At 43.6% G+C, this 13,248-nt stretch overlaps 2 protein-coding genes across 6 annotated transcripts in view; one reads left to right on the top strand and one right to left on the bottom strand.

Moving 5' to 3' along the window:
- Positions 1 to 12,525, bottom strand: part of GULP1 (GULP PTB domain containing engulfment adaptor 1) — a 122,789-nt gene extending 110,264 nt beyond the window's left edge. For 4 of the 5 annotated variants that reach the window (XM_062578479.1, XM_062578481.1, XM_062578478.1 and 1 more), the window contains exon 1: positions 12,379 to 12,525. The gene's annotated coding sequence lies outside the window, so the exon portion shown is untranslated. Of the gene's footprint in view, positions 1 to 10,742; positions 10,811 to 12,378 lie in introns of those variants that run through there. The other variant, XM_062578480.1, reaches the window with a different exon arrangement.
- Positions 12,526 to 12,736: 211 nt separating this feature from the next.
- The window catches only part of TFPI (tissue factor pathway inhibitor), a 224,860-nt gene continuing 224,348 nt past the window's right edge, over positions 12,737 to 13,248 (top strand). The window contains exon 1 of the mRNA XM_062579182.1: positions 12,737 to 12,782. The gene's annotated coding sequence lies outside the window, so the exon portion shown is untranslated. The remainder of the gene's footprint in view (positions 12,783 to 13,248) is intronic.

Raw genomic sequence — 13,248 nt, 5'->3', positions numbered from 1 at the left:
CACCACCTCATTCGCTTACGCTCAGAAAACTCAGCAACAGAAAAGAAAAACCAAAGTGTGACAATTTTTCATCAACAGCTGCAGATAATCAACAGCAGTTTCCACTACATTGGTGCAAGACTGCAAAATAAGAATACAGAACACGAAGCACCAAAGCAGTTACTTAAAAGTATAGCATACTACCCCACTTAATCTGAGGAACTGTTATGCTTAAGCAATGTCACAACACAAGCAAGCAGTGAGTAGGATACAATTTATTAATTCGCAGGCATAGGCTATTCACATATCAGAGGAACAGAAAGAAAGACCAACAGATAGTTAGCAAATAAAGCAGAGTCTATGTACCACCAAGCAATTTGGGCTCTCAACCTCGAGGAGTTTCCCGGTCAGGCTTCCCGAACCAGGGAGGAGGCGACTTGCATCTGTCTCTCCTAGAGCAAGCCCCCTTTCCTTACCTACAGGTACACCTGACAGTGATGACCACAAGTGATACGACAAAGCTCTGTTCAGCCGGTGGAACTAAGACGCGGTTCAGATGAAACAAAGATGGGGTTCCAGGCGGTCAGTTCTTGGCAGACTGTCCTGCTCACAGGACAAGGCAGCTGTCCAAGTCCTATTAACAGAGCAAGTTGCACCAGCCCTCAGGTATCCGCTCACATTAAGAACAGTGGCTGGAGGGCAGCCTGTGGAAGCAGGTGTACCTTTGGTGTAACAACAGGGTTCAGTGTAGCCTCCCCTACGGAAATAATTTATTTCCTTGCAGCAGTCATGCATTAAAATCATTTTTGCATCAAAAGCAAAGCAAATACTAGTATTTCTCTAAAATAAGCTGCCAACATGTGCTTCAGTTTCTAACAGATTATTACCACATCTACATAGGTTATGCTTGGTCTGTGGATTTTCCACAGCTGCAGACTTGCCATATATGTGGGCATGAGTTGTCTCATGTCATCTCAGTCAAAACCAAGAGAGCAGCTGGCCACAAAAAACAACTGTATTGACAGTCGTAGATACTACCAAGGCAGCTTGTTCTTCAGTAATACATGGCTGAAATACTATCTAGTGGTTTGGATGCAATAGTCGCTCTTCAGACTAAAGAGAATTTCAACTACAAAATCAGTCTGGCAGTTTAATAGCTGCATTCTTCATCCTCGGATGTAGGACATGTGAAACACACAAGATATTCAGGAAAAATACTTAGTTTTAAAAGAGGAAACACTATGTAGCTGATATTCTTCAAATCTACAATTGCTGTTAGCAACAGACCACTTGGGACAAAAGTTTAAGACAACTGCAAGTCAGTATGGCCACATTAAAATACAGTGTGGAAACAGAACTTTAGTCAAGAAATAATCCACAAAAGAAATACTGTTACCTTTCAGAATAACAAACCCAAAACTGAGTTTTATATGTATCCAAGAAAGGGAAAGAAATGTTTTAAGGACTCCAACTAACATATCAACATATCTAGCATGTCTCTGTAAATATATCTTTTTCCTCAAAAAAAAAAAAAAAAAAAAATGCAGCAGCTAGGAACTTCAGAGACCCTGGAAGAATTTCCTGTTCCATCACAGAACTCCTGTCTGTCCATGAGTCAGACAGAACCACAAAGCAAGACATCACCAGCTCATCACTAGAGCATCTGTTATTCAGACTTCTGTTGGCCACCTTTTGTCCAGGACTAGAATCCATAAGCTAGTATCTTTATCCAATGCATAGAAAAAAAATAACCGCAGCAATGCTGGGATTTCCAGCAATCTGCATGCTGAGCAGGGAGCTAAGCCAGTCAAAAGGAAATATTATAGGAAGCAGCACGGCTTAAATCTGACTTCTTGCCTTCTCTCCAGAGAGGGCAGGCACAATAAAATCCTAATTGTCCAAGATGTTTCACATCAGTCAATTTTTATTTCCAAAGAAATCAGAGCAAAAAGGCGTGACATCACGTTTTTACATATTAGCTTAGCATTCCCCTCAAGATACAAAGATCTAGGATTCATTCCCTGTACCTGATGGAGTTCAATTAATGTTTCCTAACCTATCCACACAGCATTTAATCGTAATGCTCCTGGGGCAAACAGGAGACGTACTCTGCACATCTTCTATTGAATTTGCTATATTTTGCATATCATTATAAAACCTATGGAGATAGAAAAAGAATGAATAGAGTTCTTAGCCAATAAGATCCTTCAGTTACTGTAGGAAAACCTAGTAAAACATCCTTGTTCAGATTTGCTGGTGTTTCATAATTTCACCATTTAGATATCTAAGTAAAGTTCTGAACTCAGATACAAAGCATGGCACAAAGCCAAACATCTCAGTGTCTGACAATGCACAGATACACGAACATGAATTTTATGTGCCTATATTTTCATCAGTGAAGGTTTCCCAAATCCCTGATATCTATAAGTAACCATGCTGGGCACAGAGGAAGCTCATGAAGCTCAACAGAGAAAAGTGTAGGGTTCTACAGCTAGGAAGAAATAACCCTATACATCAGCACAGGTTGGGGGAGCTAGAAAGCAGCTCTGCAGAGAAGGACCTGGAGTCCTGGTTGGCAAGTTGAACATGAGCTAGCATAATGCCCTTGTGGCCAAGGAGGCAAACGGTATCCTGGAGTACATCAGGAAAAGCGTTGCCAGCAGGTCAAGGAAGGTGATCCTGCCCCTCTACTCAGCCCTGGGGAGGTCTTATCTCGAGAACTGTGTCCAGTTCTGGGCTCCCCGGAACAAGAGAGACAGGGAGCTACTGGAGAGAGTCCAGCAGAGGGCTACGAAGATGATCAGAGGGCTGGAGCACCTGCCCTACAAGGAACAGCTGCGAGAGCTGGGCTTGTTTAGCCTGGAGAAGAGAAGACTGAGAGGGAACCTTATCAGTATCAACAAATACTTCAAGTGAGAGTGTCAAGGGGATGGGACTGGACTCTCTTCAGTGGTGTCCAGTAACAGGACAAGAGGCAACAGACACAAACTGAAACACAAGAAGTTCTATCTGAACATGGGGAAAAACTTCTTTACTGTGAGAGCGACAGAGCACTGGAACAAGTTGCCCACAGACATTGTGGAGTCTCCTTCTCTCAAGATATTCAAAACCTGCCTCGATGAGATCCTGTGCAATATGCTCTAGGTGATCCTACCTGAGCAGAGGGGTCGGACTAGATGAAAGTCTGAAAGTCAGTAGAGAAGCAAGGTTCTCCAATAAACCTTTTCCCAATCTTACCTCTGGCAGGCTGCCCCAGGCACCTTCTGCTGAATTCTCACTTTCCAAAGCCCCTTTCTCCATCAGCAACAATGCACTGAACAAGATAGGTCAGCTCAGCAAACAGCAGCGATACCCTCAATTGCAACAGAAGTCCTGATTCCTTTCCAGTTAACCAACCCCTGCCCCTTCCAGACTGCATCTGTGCCAGCATCTACAGATCAATGTATGCTAGACACTTGACAAACTGTTTCACAGCCTTGGCAGACTGCAAAACAAGGAGCCCTACAGCTCTTCTTTCCTTGTACATCAAAATAAAAAACAAAAATTCTGCTCAATCTTTGGTGGCAAGTTTGATCTAAACTTTATTCTATCAGCAAGTCAAGTTTTCTAAAATAAAATCCATTTACACACTCTGTGTTTTCTTCATCAAAATCTTCTCTTCAGTAACTCCACAAAATATCAACTTTCCCCTCATTTTCATAGGGCAGATCTGAAAGGTGACTGGGCACAGGCATAGCAAGTCACCCAGTGTTAATATTTTCCTTCCACATGTAGACCTGTATTTAGCAACTTCCTGCAGTACATCCCCTTCTAATACATAAACACAGAACAAGACAGCAAGACAATGCTTAATGGCCATACCCAAAATGACATGGTTTCTCAAAATATCTAGAGTGAGGCTCTGATGAATAAATTGCTTAGATTTCTCACTTTGTACACATAACTTCATTAAAAGAAAATTATAGTTAACTTTTGTGGTTGCAGTTTTGTTGTCCACATGAAGGGTTGGGCCAGAGGCCCATCATCCCATGCACCTCCAGAAGCCTCACATAAATTAGAAAGGTTCCTTCTGAATTAGCAGAATTAGAAAACAAAAAGACCACCCTCTATCCCCAACCCCCACCACCTTTTTGTAGGGGTAAGGCAAGCAGAAAAACTACAAAATGTTAAAGTTTTTTACTTTATCCTGTATTTCCTCTGCTTTCTTCTTCTGTGTAACTCTTTGAGGATACTCTACAAAGCTGAGCTAAAAGTGCACTTCCAGCTTTAATTCAAAGTCATCACCACCATCACCTTTCTCTCATCATGACTTGTGGTCTTTCAGGAGGTGTTCTCCTCAAAGCTCTCTAGAAGAGCACAAGGATTTAGACACATTTTATCATAATCGGAGACTGCAGCTTACAAACAGCAGCTACAGTCCACTGATCTCTGCAGGACTCTCCACTATCTTTCAATAGAGGAGCAACAGACAGAACTGAAGTCTATAAAAATTCCCAGACACCATCTCCCTGACTGCCTATTTTCTCAAAAAGTACTATTTTTGTACCTGTGGCAACTAAGCCTGAAATAAAGCTCTCAGTATATAGAGGGAAATCATGGAATCACTTTTTTAAAAAGGAATAGATTTATACAAGTTTGCCTGGTCTACAAATAGACCTATATGCCTTACTTAAAAAAAAAAAAAAAAAAAAAAAAAAAAAAAAAAAAAGAGAGAGAGAGAGAGACTCAATATAAGAGAGTTGCACTAAGCTATATAGATATCATGCAATTTAATGGAAATTCCAACAATTCTAAGAGATTGGGTAAGTGAATGTTACTTTACATTCTGCTTTCCCAGCCATGGTCTTTGGCCCACCCCACTTGTTAGGTTGCTGCTTTTTATCTTAGAAGTGAAAAAAACACTACACTAAAATACGTATTAAAACTAGATACAGGAACAATCAGTTATAAAGAAAAAACAGCTACAAACTTTTGTTATAAAAGGAAGTATAAAGCACTGCAACAGCAGTTGCACGTGAAACATTCCACACAGGCGACAGATCAGTAAGTTCTCTCTCAAAACCATTAGCATTATGCAAACTATTGTTGCGATTTAGCAGTGTTGGCATACTGCATTTCACACTACAAAACACAGCACAAGAAAACAATTAACTACAATTACTGTACAGTACAGAAATAAGAGCATTAGCATCAGCTCTAGCTGCAAAATTTGTTGGAAAACCGCCTTGCAGCCTATGTCTATTGCCACAACAGGATAAACTGAATATTAATGAAACATATAGCTTACAAAATTAATACTGCAATTTGTAGACTGCTTAATTCAAGGAAACATCTGAGTTTAGTTTTGATCTTTAAGATCTTTGTCTGCAAATCCACAGCACTCTTAAAGCTTACACATGTGAAACAGATTAAGGGGCACACTAGCAGAGGTTAGTCTCCCAAACTACCTTCTGCAGGTTACATAGTCCTCTGCTACTATTTCCTGCCCTGAATAAAAATTTAGCACCATACTACATCACATGTACTTTACTCTCACTGTTTTTATTATTTCGCTTTAACAAAGTGTTTGACATTACTTTAGCTCTGAAATGGGAATAACTGACATACAACCTGCAGTATGAACCTATCCTTTATTTGCAACTACAAGCGTCCACTGCTTTGGAAGTGAAGGTTCTGTCCATGCTATCAACTTGCATTGGGAGGCAGAAAAAAAGACATACTATCAACTAATTCTTAGGTCTAGCATTGACTCTACTTCATTGAATCTACCTTCAGCACATGAACAAGCAGTCAGAACTATCAGCAGAGAACCGTATGTTATACCAGAATATAAGCAGGGAAGAAAAAAGTATATTTTCCTCGTTTAAGACTGAAGCTTGTATCAGTAGAAGCTCAGACACAGTCACATCATCATTCATGGTCTTATTGTAGATCTTGGTCTTCAAGAAAAATGAATCTTAGAAGTCCTGGAATTTTGACCCTGAGTTAAAAGAAATAACCATTTTCAAGTTTCAGATCTTCATAGTTGGAATAAAGAGCTTTATGGGAGAAAAACAGATGCACCAAACTCAAAAAGGACAATGTGAAAGTGTATATTATTTTTAATCTCACTATTTTTAAGCTCATTTTATGACTTTGGGGGGTGGGGGAGGATCTGACTCATGATCTTTGAATGCATACGGCTGCCAGCACAGCATGTAGGAAGAAGCATTAGAGACAGCACATATCTGCACAGCAAGACATTTGGTCCAGAAAAAGATTAAGAAAATAGGTTGGAGGACACAAGCTTTTTTTCTAAAAAAAAAAAACTCCTAATGTAATTGGCATACAAAGACAACTGCTGTTCCAAACAACATTTTGAGATGTGATTGCAGGAAACATCATCTTTTATTGGGAACACAATCCCTATCTAGGCTCATTACCTCACTTCAGTTATACTTTCCAGAAGATTTCACAACAGATTAAAAAGGGATATTGCAACAGATATCTCCTTAAAAAAAAAACAGACAAAAAAGCTTTTAATCTGACAAAATAGAAAGTTGTATAGGCAAAATACCAGTCACACAGGGCAAGAGATGCTATTTTGCTGTTGTTGGCAATTTACTAACTCACAGCCCATGCCACAGAGTAAACACCCAGCTTGCAGCTGCGAGGCAATCAGCCCTCCCAAAGGTCTCCCTGCTTCAAGGAGAGCTGTGCGTGCATGCAGCGAAAATGGTCAACTGTCTAGCTCCCATCCATCTTTCCCCAACATTGCAGCAGTCTACCCCAGCTTTTCACCTACGAGAAGCAAAGTTTGATTTTTGCCTTCATTGCTAAGAACTCTAAAACAACTTTAAGGATAACAATGATTTAGCTTATCCTGTATTACTTGGAAAATGTAAGCACAATGTTTATGTTCCTAATAGCCTATCCTGCCTAGACAGAACTGAATATCTAAGCTTCGCATTTGAAAGACAAAAAAATAAAAGAGAATAGACTATTAAATGTCACAGCAGGTAATACTCAGCATTGTTTTGCATAGTACTCTGCTCCTGCACTTTTCTTTGTCTAAGACCACTCCCATTAAAAGAGAGGAGAGGAAGAAGGGGAGGGTGAGAGAACAGAGAAAAAAAATCCATTCAAAATCTTGAACATTTCCAGAGAACCCCATAGTTCACAAAAAGCTATTTCATTTATATCTAAAAATAACAGGAATTTGAATGAAGCTTTAATGTGATTTTTAGAGATTATGAGAAGACTCAATAGACAGCCTTACAGATTAGACTCCTCCGTCTGCATTTACTCCCAGGTTCACTACAGGGGAGAGTACCTCCATTCCTTGCTCCACTATAACCATGGAGCACATTAGAAATAGCCACTAAACACTTGAGAATGTCAAAAGGTCAAGCATATTTGAAAATAAAAGCATTAATTACTTGCACTTGACAAAAATCTCCCTACACCACATCAACAATCCAAATGCCTAAAAAGCTTTCTTGATTACAATTCTACATACTGTGCTTCCTGAATTCTTACTTAATGTGTGCGCACATATACATATGCATACATATGTATACATATGTATACATGTATAGGTACTCCAGAGGAAGAGAGAGAACAAGCACACAGAACAGCCTAGCATTCCCCATCACAAAGAACAATTTTAACTAGTTCTTAGCCCCACAGAACTAAAAAATCAAAATTTGAGCCAAGTGTAGTCTCTGCTTGAACCAGTGCATCATTACCTAATTTGTTTACTAAGTTACCATCAGTTACACTTGTGCAAACTCAAGCAAGGCAGTGGTGTTGATCAAGTATTACTGACAGAATAATCTGAAAACCAGTTGGCTTCACAGATGTTTCTGATTCTTTATAATTGCAAGTGAGATAAAGACAAGAGAACCCAGCCTGATTCTCAGAATCAAATCTGAATTTGCAACTCTGACATAAAATATATACAGAACTAAAAGTGAATAGGTCAGACTCAAGAATGAAAAATAAACAACTTCTTACTGCTTGTGCTTCAAAATAGAAAAGAATTTTGCAGAATTTCAAAAAATACAGTACTTCAAGTACTTGAAGGGGCTTACTGGTACTTATTTGCCACATTATCAAGTAGCCAGTATGCAGCTGTAGGTGTTATGAAATGAGAGTTCTGTTCCTTGCTCCTACTCACTATTTAAATATCTGTTGAAATCTCATCCCTTGTCTCTTCTGCAGAAATATCTATAGAAAATCCTGCATTTTCACTTTTTGTCTAATACATAGTCATACCAAAATCAGAGAACTGTTTCAACCTGAAGAAGTGACAACATTTTAACATGGAGTATCTTCTTAGTTTGGCAATTAGAACATCTGCTAAACTGGCAGAAGGGAAAAGGGAATGAAAAATCTGAATTCTTTCCTTGTAATTCAGGCTGGGTCTCCAGGACCTACTGAAGCCCTGGATAAAACCTGGGTGGTAACATTACTTCCTTCTCTTGATGTTCAGTGTAGAGTTCAGTGTAGCAAACATGTTTTTAAACTATCCAACAAGATGAGGCATTTCAGGTGACCTTCTACTCTTCTGGGTGAGGCTGTAGCCTGTGTAGTAAGCATTTTTAAGACTGAAGAATTCTGGAAATAGTCAGTAGTTGATTTTTCAGTACCCATGGAATAGTAAAAATCTTAGTGGGCCCTCAATGTACAACAGAATAGCACAAGAAGCATCTACATTTGCATTTGAGACTAAAAAAAGTAGGCTGAAATTCACCATAATGCTACTACAGCATTCTACCATTACAGCTAGGTCACAGGTGGGCCTTTGGGATAGTCCATGAAATGAAAATTAAAAATAAATGTAATAACTCCCCTTCTTCCTTCCCCACCACAGGCCAATAGTGTAAACCCAGATTAAGACTGCATATTAAAGGATACTAGTAGCTATTCTGCAACTGCAAATCTAGAAGCAGTTTGATGCAGCACTTACAATACAACTTCAGTGAAACACTGACAGTGGGCCAGTGAGACTAGTTGCATGAATAAAAGCCAGACTATGACCTCAGGGGTTTAGGAGACACTAGGAGGCTGACTTCAACGTTGGAAGCAAGGATTTTAATGAATATTCCTAAATGTAAGAGACTGTATCAAAGGTAAGAACTGAAGAGAACATTGTTAGCAGCCATGCAGAGGCACTGGCTGTGCTGCTAACAGCAATAGTGTTATTTGTTCTTTCCTGTGATACAATTCGATTCCCTGAAGGCGCTTATCCCTTCAAAAATCAGATTACAGTAGGGCAAAAAAGGGGGAAGGAACAAAGTTTATTCATGCCTAATTAGTAGATTCTTATGTAACAACTCTATTAAGACATCAATTCAGAATTTTCTCTCAAGAGCCGAGGCACTTGAAGCAGTCTCCACCTCTGCTATTCATTTCACCCTAGACAGCAACTGAAAATTCTAGGAGATCTGCAATTTTTGTGAAGTGAATCTGGTGGGCTTTTCAGGCTCTCATTGCACTACTTTCTTTTAAAAACAGACAGAATTAAAATGCTGCTGCAAACCACATTAGATATGTCCACAAGTCAAAGATAAACAAGTTCACTTTTTGCTCTTTCGGTTTATATTAGTCCCCCAGTTCAAGCTGAAGTTTGCACTTAATTATTGCATTTGATACTTTTTTTTCTTACGACAAGTTCAAACAATATACTCACGGGATCACCTCAAGAAAAAAAAACAAACTAATCCTATAATCATAATATAAATGTCAGTTTATTACATATGACCTCTCAAGTTCTTCACAATTCTTTTGATATGATTTGTAGAGCATCCAGTAATATTTACAAATGCTGTATGAACACTGCCATGCACACAAACAAGCACACTGCTGCTGAACTTCATATTAAACTGTCATACTTAAAATCACTAAAGATACACAAAAAAATAGGTCGTTACATGAGATGCAGCATTGTCTAACTCAAAATATTTTCCTGAGCTCGTAAGGAAATTATGAAAGTTTGCACCAGCTGAATATTTCACAGAGCAGAACTGAACTTTAAAAAGACTTTCTAGCCAGGAAGAGATTACAAAGTTGCTGCCAAAGACTAATGAGGCAGTGACAACCATTAATTATTCTCTGTCCTCCTTAACTGCATCTTCCCTCCTCTTTGGTCCTCCATTACCAGTTTTGCTTCTCCCCATGAGATCTAAAATGCCTACACAGAACACTAGTAGCATTTCACTGTTGCAATCTAGGAGGTTTGCCCTGTTCTTGGGAACCAAAATCACTTTAATTTCTGTACTTATCACTCAAGACATGCAGTTGCTGCCCATATTATGTCTAATACTGTCATCCTTACTTCTAAAACAATCTAATTTGTACTTCTTAATTCCTGTCTCTTTTCACTATTAACCCTGCCCCTGTACTTCTTAAAACTTGACTGTTCCCTTGCATCATTCCACACTGTGTCATTTTCCTCAGATTTATCCATGACTCACTCTTTCCCTATTCAACTCCCTCATGTAAACATACCACTTTAAGGAGGCCCAAAACTTTATCTTTTATTTCTAGGTATACTGATACATACCAAAAAGGTAATCATATACCAGGCTAAGAATTATATGCTTATTATCATTTTTTTCATATTGTTTTCTTTTTCTTTTCCCTGAACGTGCAGATAATCTCTAAATATTAGAGGTTGCCCCTGATGGATTATCACTCAACCAATCAGCTGAGTAAATCAGTAATTGCAAGTGAACTTTTCTGTTCATTTTCAAACCACCATAAAATAGAAGCTCAATTACCAAAAAGATTTTTCTGGCAGGAATTATTTTGTCTCATTTTGATCATCATTCATGGCTGAAGTCTGAAGCTCCAAAGTATTGCTTATTGCTACAATGACTGAGAAAAAAAATCATAGTTTTGGTGTGCATGCAGGAGAGAATCAGCACAGAAGAGAATCTATTTCTAAAAAAGGTGTTTGGAATTATTCACATAACAAGATCAGAGAATAATTTATACTGAGAAGACCAAAGGTGTTTTGTTAAACTATTTTATATGTATTTGCATACACACAAGTCATCTCTATAAACACTTTCACATACAGCTTGCTTTCCAAAGCAAATTAAAGGCTTTTGAACAGTTCCAGTTATCTCTATATAAAGACGACTTTTTAAAGATTTTAACTTCAACGCAACTATAGGAACTGAAATAAGAACAGCAAAATAAGAGTTACATGGCATTTAAATTTTAAATGTAATGACTGCTTTAAACTATTAGTTGATCTAAACCAAGGCAGTGATAAGTTCAAAAAGACCCCCAAAGCTAGTTCTTCATAACAGGATTTAACCCTCTGTGTGAGGAATACAATTAGCCCTCGCAGGCCTTTGATTTTCATGACCATTCTATACACGTCAGTGATAGTGGAACTAAACGGAGGACGTATCTTTCCATACTGTTTTAGAGGACCAACACAAAACTTTCAGACTCCCTTAAAAAAACAAAGTCCCCCCAAACCTCCCTAGCCTGACTTCAGGCCTGTCACTGAAGTCTTCGCTCAGATTTCAGTTCTGTGTTCACGTGCTGATCTGACAGCTCTGCCCTCCCCACGCCCGGGTGCTCTGTGCAGTTAAAATTAACCCGCCGGCCCGCGTTCGCCCGTGAGCAGGATCCTCCCCCGCAGGACAGCGGCGCGCCGCCGGCACCGGCACCGCGCTCGGCTCGGCTCGGCAGCGGCGCCGAGCAGACCGCTGCCTCCGCAAGTCCCGCAGCAGCAACAGCTCTGCGAGGATTTAAAACCCAAACAAAGCCACCAGGAGCGGGGCCGCTCGGCTACTTTCAGCCGCCTGAAGGAGCCCTAACCCCCGCCGAACCTCACGGCTAAGCCCCCCGGCGCGCTCCCGGCCGTTTCAAAGTTAGCGGGACAAACGCCGCAGGCGGCGCCCGCCGCCCGCCTCGCGGCACGCCGCCGGCCCCGGAGGCGCGGCGGCGCGGCGCCGGGCAGGCCCGCCCCGTCGGAAGCCGCAGCCCGCCCGCCCGCCGCGCCGCGGCCCCCGGCGACAGCTCCGCCGCGCCGCCCCGGCTCGGCCCCGCGGCCCCCGCCGCGCCGCCCCGCCGCGAAGTTTCAAGCCGAGGGCAGCGGCTCGGCGAGCGCCCGGCTCGCCACCGCCGCCGCGGCGATCAACAGGCTTCCAGCGCCGCCGCTGCGCCCCGGCGGCTCCTCTCCCGCGGCCCCCGCGCGCCGCACTTCCGAGGGGCGGAGGCGGCCAGCAGGCGGCTGCCTTCAGCCCCGCGGGGCCCCTCCCTGGAGGCACGGCGGGGGGCCAGCGCCGGCCCGCAGCGCCCTCGCCGCCGCCACCGGAACTCCCCCGGGGCCGCGCCGCCGCCCTGGCCCCGGCCCCGGCCCAGGCCCCAGCCCCGGGAGATGCGAGCGCCGGGTACCTGCGAAGTGATGGAGGCGGCCCGCTGCCTCGGCGCGCCGACACGCAGCGCCCGCTCCGGCCCCGCTCCCGCCTCAGCCACCGAGAAAGTTTCCTGACGTCAGCGCGGGCAGGCGGGGGGCCCCCGCCCGCCTGCCGGGCTCGCTGCCCGCCGGGCCGGGTCGCCGCCGCCGCCGCTGCTCCCGGGCTCCCCCTGCCTCCCGCCGCCGCCGCCGGCCCGAGCGCCCCGCGCCGGCACAGGGGGCGCGCGCGCGGCAGGGGGCGCCGCCGTCGCCGCCGCCGCGCGCGCGCCGCGGGGTGACCGTTGGGGGGCGACCGTTGGGGACGGTTGGCGCGGGGCGAGCCACTCCCCGCAGGCCTGGCGAGAGGCGGCCGGCGGCGGCGCGGACGTTTTGGGAGGCGCAGGTACGAAGCCACGAAGTGTGCTCGGTGACGCCCGGCGAGCCGCAGCGCCATACCCGGCAGAGGCTGCCCCGGGGCGGCCTGTGCCGCGAATCCAGGGCGGGGAGGGGAGGGGGGGGGGAGCTCCGCCCGGGAGGGGCCGCTTCAGCGGCCTTTTTACTGCCCCCGCCCCGCCCCGCCCCGCCAGGAGCGCAGGGGGAGGGTGGGGCCCCTCGAGGGAAGGCCCTGCGCAGGTGATGGGCGTCAGGAAAAGCAGCTGGGCCCTCGGCATCGCGCTCCCACGAAACTCCAGAAAGTGCAAATCTCATCTTGTGCCTCACGTTACTGTAATCGGAAGGGCTGGTGTGGAAGGAAGTGGGAGGAAAAACCCGAGGTGTGTGTGTTGGGAAAGCCTACAGAGGGGGAAGAGAATATGTGTTAGCAGGCAGGCATTCCTCGAGAAAACATCTTTTGAAAAAGAAAGAGTTAA

The sequence above is a fragment of the Rhea pennata genome, chromosome 6 (genome assembly GCF_028389875.1).
Source record: "Rhea pennata isolate bPtePen1 chromosome 6, bPtePen1.pri, whole genome shotgun sequence".
In the NCBI taxonomy this organism is placed as follows: Eukaryota; Metazoa; Chordata; class Aves; order Rheiformes; family Rheidae; genus Rhea; species Rhea pennata.
This window is presented reverse-complemented; position numbering and strand designations above follow the sequence as displayed.